Source organism: Desmodus rotundus, chromosome 2, assembly GCF_022682495.2.
Source record: "Desmodus rotundus isolate HL8 chromosome 2, HLdesRot8A.1, whole genome shotgun sequence".
NCBI classification, from domain to species: domain Eukaryota; kingdom Metazoa; phylum Chordata; class Mammalia; order Chiroptera; family Phyllostomidae; genus Desmodus; species Desmodus rotundus.
The window spans coordinates 55,552,991-55,560,411 of record NC_071388.1 but is presented as its reverse complement, the minus strand read 5'-3'; the positions used below and the strand labels follow the sequence as shown (position 1 = coordinate 55,560,411).

Here is a 7,421-nt window from a genome sequence, read left to right as displayed (position 1 = left end):
CTAATGAAAAAATAAATAAACTAGCAAACAAAATAGAAATGGGCAGATAGATACAGAGACTGACAACTATCAGAAGGGTCAGGGTTTGGGGTCTTGGAGAAAAAGGTGAAGGGATTAAGCCTAAAAAAATCTCATAGACACAGACAGCAGTATGGTGATTAACAGAGGGAAAGAAGGGTTTGGGGTAGTATAAGAGGGGAAAGTGGGGATAAATGGTGATGGAAGGAGACTTGACTTTGATTGGGAACACACAATACAATACACAGATCATGTATTATAGAATTGTACACTTGAATCTTATATAATTTTATCAACCAATGTCACCCCAATAAAATACAAAATATTTTTAAAAATCACAAATAAACAGAATGACATTCTGTACTCATAAACTGAAAGAACCAATATTGTTAAATGCCCTACTACCCAAAGCAATCTACACATTCACTACACTTTCAATCAAAATTCAAATGGCATTTTTCACTAAGAAAAAAAAAACAGTCCTACAATATGTAGGGAACCACAAAAATGTCCATATTAGCAATCTTGAGAAAGAAGAACAAACCCAGAGATATCATGTCTGTGTCAGCTAAGATTTCTGAGAAGTGGTACCATTGACTGATTTAGTGCAGCTTTTCCAGCTTCAAGTTGATTTTTTTCTCTACATACATAAAGTGCAATTTGTGCCTTTTTAGAGATGTTTGGGCAGTTTCTATTGATGTTATTTTAGGAAATTTACTCTAAAAATTGGAAATAAGAGAAAAAGGTGATTGCAAGTCCTTTCAATATATTAGAAAAGTGCTTCTTACCCTTTAATGTGCACCTAAATTACCTGTATGCAGATTTAGACTCAGTGCATCTGAGTCGTGGACCCAGCATCAGAATTTCAATCCGCTCCCATGTGATGGCAATGCTGCTGGATGAAGCCACATATTTTGAGTAGCTAGTTGGGAGGGCAGACTGTTTAAAGCCCTCATAAATAGCCATGCCATTTTCTAGGGCGGTGGTTCTTGAACTTGGTTGCACATTACAATCACCTGAGGAGGCTTTAAAAATCCTGCTGCTCAGGCCTTACCCAGTTTCCAATTAAATTAGAATATAAGGGGTAAGACCTAATTGTCACTATTTTTAAAACCTCCCCAGCTGTTTCTAATATGCTCTAAGGGAATATAGCTTTGTTTGCGCAACTGATTAGGGCCATTTTACAGTTCTGTAAAACTGGTAAGGTGTGATGGTTTTATTACCCTGCAGGACTTTAAACAATTTAGTACCTAATTTGGTACTTAATTTCCTACTGACAAAAAACCCCACAAAACTCAGTTTCTTAAATTTTATTTTGAGCTGCCTTTGTCACCTTGCTAGTTTGCTCATTTATGAGTTAAATAAAACTTTGACACAATGCTTTAATGGTTTTTGTTTTATCCAATTATTACCATAATTGATTTGCTAGTTTAAGCAGCAGCCAATTATTTTGTGGAAATTGGTAACAAATACATTATAAATAAATTCATGCATTATTTTGGTGTCTCCCTACACCTCTTATTCTTGGTACAACCCTCATCAAACTAACAACTGATTACTACTAGTTCATTAACTGTTGACATGCTTGATCTAAAGTACATTTCTGGAGATCAGATTTACATGCTAACCTGTGTCAATTCACCATCATTTGAAAGATAGTTCCCTTTTTTATTTACAAGAGAAGTGCCAAGGCATAGCCACTTGGTGGTTTGGACTTGAAGTTGTTTTCCTTAGTGGGGGTGAGTTGGCTCTGCTCCACCGACACTTTTTTCCAGCTTGTCCTTGCGACTGATGGCTTCCATTTGTGGGATGTCAGGCCAGCATTTGAGGGGCTGCCTGTAGCAAAGTAAATTGGCCCACTTAGGAATCAAACCTGTGAAGCTGGCTTCATCAGCACGGTAATCTTAGCAGAGGCATGGACCTGCCATTTTATCATCTGATGGATTTCACTGAAAGCTGTGATGCTAAAATTGTCCTGCTTCTCAGCTACAGTAAAACAAATGAACAAATGAAAACATTCTCGTAGAGATGGGTAAAGACATTGAGTTAAAAATATATTATAAAATTTAAGATTTATTGAAAAATATTTAAAGGGATTTTAAGTATTTAAAAAATTTTCGTATAAATAAAGGCATTTAGCCAAATATTGATTTCATATTATCTCTTCCTTTCAGGCCTTACCTTTAGTATGGGCTTTCAAACTCAAAAAATAAAGTATGTTTTGCCTATATAGCTATATTCGTTACCATTATTATACAATTATAATAATATGCAATAAATATTTAAATATTATGGGTAACTGTAAAGTAATGACATGCCCCAGAGGAAAACTTTTTGTTTAAATAATGTCCCTCTTGATAGCTACCTATTCTGAAGATAATTACTTAAAATTTGGGGGGATAATTTTGGATAAGAAAAATAATTTTTTTATTTGGCACTTAGTTTATGTGCTCCGTTCTTTGAGTGTTTTTAATTATGACAAGTCTTCATCTTTTGGTAAATGCATGGTTGCAGGAAATAAATGGGAGTCACTTAAAGTCAAATCTGTTGAGGAAGAAGTGGTTTTAATTGTTTTAATTAACTGTAGATAAGATATGTGATGTGAAAATAAATAACAAAGCTTCTTTTCTCAAGTGGTTTATAAACTGACCTTGAAGGATCTTCCCCCAAAAAAGTTTCAAAATGTTTTAAGATAAAGGAAAAGTTAACAGAATAAGTAAAATTTGTCATGGTGGTGAATACTATAAAGGATATCATTTTAATACTAACTTTCTGAAAGTGTTAATATTTTTCTGTTTTATTTTTGATTTCATATTCATTGGTGTGATATTTTTGCATCTTTTAAAAGATAGTATTGGCATGATTGGTTCTAATGAAATAAGTGATATTTTTTCTCTAACTGATTATTTTGAAAGAAATAAGAAGTTCACATGCTCAGTCTCAGAGAGAAAGAAAGCCACAGAAAGATAGCATTTTATAATTTAATACTTGAATAATTGATGTTCATTTCTTACAGTTAATAAACACTATATTTTTGTATATTGTTTATTTTATTCTCACCACTATGAAAACACCACACCTATTTATGCATTCTCCGTAACTCATAAGCAAAATGTTTATGATCAGTGAATTAGTACATTCACTTTATATTACAAGATTACAAGTGAAATCACACAGGCTGCTCTGTTTACCAAGTAGTCTCCCCACCTCCTTTCCAAATCAAGACAACACGCCACTCAGTGTATTATGACCGCAGATTTATGGTGTTTTCCTGGAACAGACCTGGATTTGTATCTCAGCTCTGCCACTTACTTGGTGGGTAATCTTGTTACCTAAAGTGTTTAAGCTTCAACCTGCTCATTTATCAAACAGGACTATTAACACACTTTTCAGAGGGCTGTGGTGAGAATGGAATGAGAAGCCTTTGCAAAGTAGCTTGTCCATAGCAAGCACTAGGTAAGTGAAAGCCAAGGAACAGACTGAGTTCTTCTGAGCATATGGTCAGAAATATTGGGAACATCTTTATTATTTCAGTTATCAAAATTTGACATCTGAATTCTAATATTCTTAGCCTGATTTTCAAACTCTTCAGGTGCCCATTATATAAATCTAAAGAACCACTACAAAAGGTAATTGAAGGGGCATAGACTGGATGACCAAGAAGCTAGAGAACAGATGTGAGAAAGAAAATTACTTTTCACTGTTTAAATGCTTTCTTTTTTGCATATGGAATTTTTTCAGCTTTATTGAAGTATAAGATACCTACAATGGAATTCACCTGTTTCCAAGCACTCAGTTTAATGAATTGGGGTAATGTATATAATAACATAACCACTCAATCAAGATATATAACAGTCCTAGACCCCTAAAATGTCCGTTGTGCTCCTGTGCAGCCAAACCCCTCTTCCACCTGGGCCCCAGGCAACTACCCATCTGTCTCCGTCATGGTCATGGTTTGGTTTAGAATGTCATACAAATTAAATCGTACAATATGTAGCATTTGACTTTTATGCTTAGTATGTTTTTTAAGTGCATTCATGTTATTGCATGTATTAATACTTCATTTCTTTTTATTGCTGAGTAATAATCCATGATATGGATATATTAAAATTTATTTATCCATTTACCGACTGATAGACATTTGTGTTGTTTCCAGTTTGGGAACTATTATTAATAATGCTGCTGTTAATATTTATACACAAGCTTTTGTTTTCGATCCTCTAAATTTTGTTCCAGCCCTGGCTGGTGTGGCTCAGTTGGTTGGAGCATTTTCCCATGGACCTAAAGGTGGTGGGGCTTGATCCCCAGCCTGGATAAGTATAAGTCAGCAAATTGACATTTCTCTGAGACACCAGTGTTTCTTTCTCTCTCTCTCTCTCTCTCTTTTCCTGTCTCTCTAGAAACAATGAAAAAATATGTCCTCAGGTGAGGATAAATAAATTGAAAATAAATTTTGTTGCAAATGCAAGTACTCTGTTTCCATTTTAAAAATTAGGACATGATAAGAATCACCTTTCTGATAACTGGAACCTGGAATACATGAATATAATTACAAAAAAAGAAAAAAAAACTTTAGCTATTAATCAAAAGGTTAAGCATCAATGTCTTTTATGATTAAAAATGTTCTCAAAATATAATTAACCATATGATGTAAGGAATATGTAAATATTCCCACTAGCAATAAAAATAATTGCCTCTTCAAAGTATTAACTGCCACCGATGAAATTTGAAATCATCAACTAAATTAACAAGTTATTTCATATAAAACACAGATAAAACTGGCACAGTATAATAAGCTGATTCGAGATCTCAAAAACCACTTTTTACTTTCATCTCCCCACCTTCCCACTACTTTAGTAACCATATCTTTTATTTCCTCTGAGAAAAGGCCTGTCAATCACTAATCACTTTCAGTCAGCAGGAGTAGGGGCAGAACCATCTGGCCAATCAGAATATTCTACCAATACTAGCTATAGTAATTGACTCAGGGATGGGTCTATGACTAAATCTGAGCCAATAAGAGTTAACTCCAGAAGTTCTGACAGACTTTTGGGCATGTGGTCTTTTACATGTACGTTAGCTAAATGTCTGAAATAAGAAATTAGAACTCCTGGTTGGCCATCTTTGTTGCTAAAAGGGAAAAGCCAGACTGAGAAAAATACCAGCCCCAGAAAAGCAAGATTGAGAACAAGAGAGAGAAGGATTGCTGTTGACTTTTTTTGAGCACTTGGATGCAACTCTGCTAATGGCTGCCATAGCCTGCCTTTTGCACTTAAAAAGCAATGCGTCCCAGGGAATATAGTCAATAATATTACAATAGCTACGTATGGTGCCAGGTGGGTACTGGAAATATCATGGGGAAAATTTGTAAAGTATATGATTCTTTAGCCATTATGCTGGACACCTGAAACATACAAAATAATACTGAATACAAATGTAACTGAAAAATGAAATAAAAAGATAAAAAGCAATGTATCCAATTTTTTTTTATTAAAGTAGTTTAAGTTGGATTGCTGTCACTGGCAAGCAACAATCCTGGTTTTTACAAGTAAATAAAATGATGACTTATTTATTCATCACCTTTTTATTAATTTTTAAATGTAGCCCTTAAAATTAAAGCCTATTCATTTTGATAAAAGACAAAAAGCAAAGACCAAAACAGTAAATGTAATGGGAAGCTAAATAATTTCCTTGGCAGTCAACAACATTCACTAATTGCATTTGATTAAACTAGAAAAGAAATAGGAGTAATGCTTATAATGTTCAATGAGACAGAAGCAAGAAAAACGTATACTACAAGGAGATAAATAAAGCCAAGGGTAAGAAGTACTGCAGGGAATATTACAGCAGTGCTTAGAAAGGCATAATCAATTATCACTAAGATCCCTCCTAACAATGAACTTCTGTTATTAAAAAATTTAAAAGGTAAACAGATGCAATTGTGTTAAGATAAATATACAAGTAAATTTAAATAACATAAGTGACCTGAGTCTTGTAGGATAGTGAGAGTACCGAAACATGGTAAACATCCATTTGGATTGCGAAGGGCCATGAGTTGTCCAATTGTTTTTCTGCAGTGTTATTTTGTAGTTAATTCTCTTATTATAGCTTCAAATTTCATGGACTAATATACTTTCAGTTTGAGCATCTAATATTATAAATATTTGTTCTCGTAATGTTTGAAGTTTAAATAACTTTTACTTAAGTTAAAAACAGAATTCTTAAAACTGTATTAATGGTCAAAATCCTTTGTTATAAAAATCCTGAAGAGTATTTCTGGATAAGGCAGAAGTAGTTCTAGGTTAATAAGACCAGATTTGACTTGAGACTTTATCCTTTAAATTGTACGGAATGGAAAAAATAGGTTATTTACAGACAACATTACCTACATACATACTCAGGCACAATTATGGTGACAAAAGAGACTTTTCAGGGCACGTTAGAATCCCAGAAGCAGTTCTCAAAGAGTTTAGTTTTATTTTCTTGGACTTTAACAATGTCTAAGATCCTTATTCATCCTTGATCTTGGGAGCCAGATAGTACTTTAAATGTCCCATATCAGTATTTGTATACTCTACAGTAAAGATTACATCTGCAGGCATCTGAGTGTTATTGTAAGAGAGTGCAGTAGCTTTGGTAAAAACAGTTGAGGTACCTCAGTGCAAAAGTTAGCTGAACCGGGTCATTCATCTCTATGGTAACAGCTTCCTCTTCTTTATCAACATCACTTATTTGTGACTACTTAATATTTCCATTTCCAAGTTCAAGTTCCCCACTTGCAGAAAATTTCACTCCATCTTTTGCACAAGGAAATTACAACAGCATCTCTGATATGACTGAGATCTCAGCATATATTTACAAATTCATTAAAAGGTATTTTTACTACACAGCTATATTCTTGTTCTGGAATTCCAAGTTGTTCAACACCTAAATCCATTATCTTCATTTCGAAGTCTGAAACCTTTTCTTGATTTGAAGCTGCAAATACCAGTGCCAAGGTGTCTGCATTATCTTCAGCCCTTAGGGTAATAATGCCTTTGTTGTCAGCGCTTTTTACTATTTCGGACATGCTACCACATTGCAATCACCACAGAACCTGCCGAAGCTGTTGGAGCACAAGGGGAGCTGCACCAAAGAGATGTGGGACAAGTCCATGCTCTGCAGTCCCAGCAGGCCTCATAGACGGGTCCTGAAGCGCCTCAGGAACCTTCTCCGGGTGGAGACCTGGACCAGGAGTGCTTTCAGTGCGGTGGTGGAGTGGCAACAACCCCGGCTGGAGGCCAAGGGAAGGAGGAGGTGGAGCCGGCTTGGGCACTCACAGGACAAGAGCCAGCAGACTAATGTGAGAGCCTGAGATCCGGGAAGATCACAACAGTGCTCAGGCCGCAACCGCTTAATACCTC

The 7,421-nt window shown here is 35.1% G+C and overlaps 1 pseudogene; it reads right to left on the bottom strand.

The window, feature by feature from the left end:
• Positions 1-6,527: 6,527 nt before the first annotated feature.
• On the bottom strand, positions 6,528-7,087 carry LOC112300904 (proliferating cell nuclear antigen pseudogene; annotated as a pseudogene).
• Between the last annotated feature and the right edge of the window lie 334 nt (positions 7,088-7,421).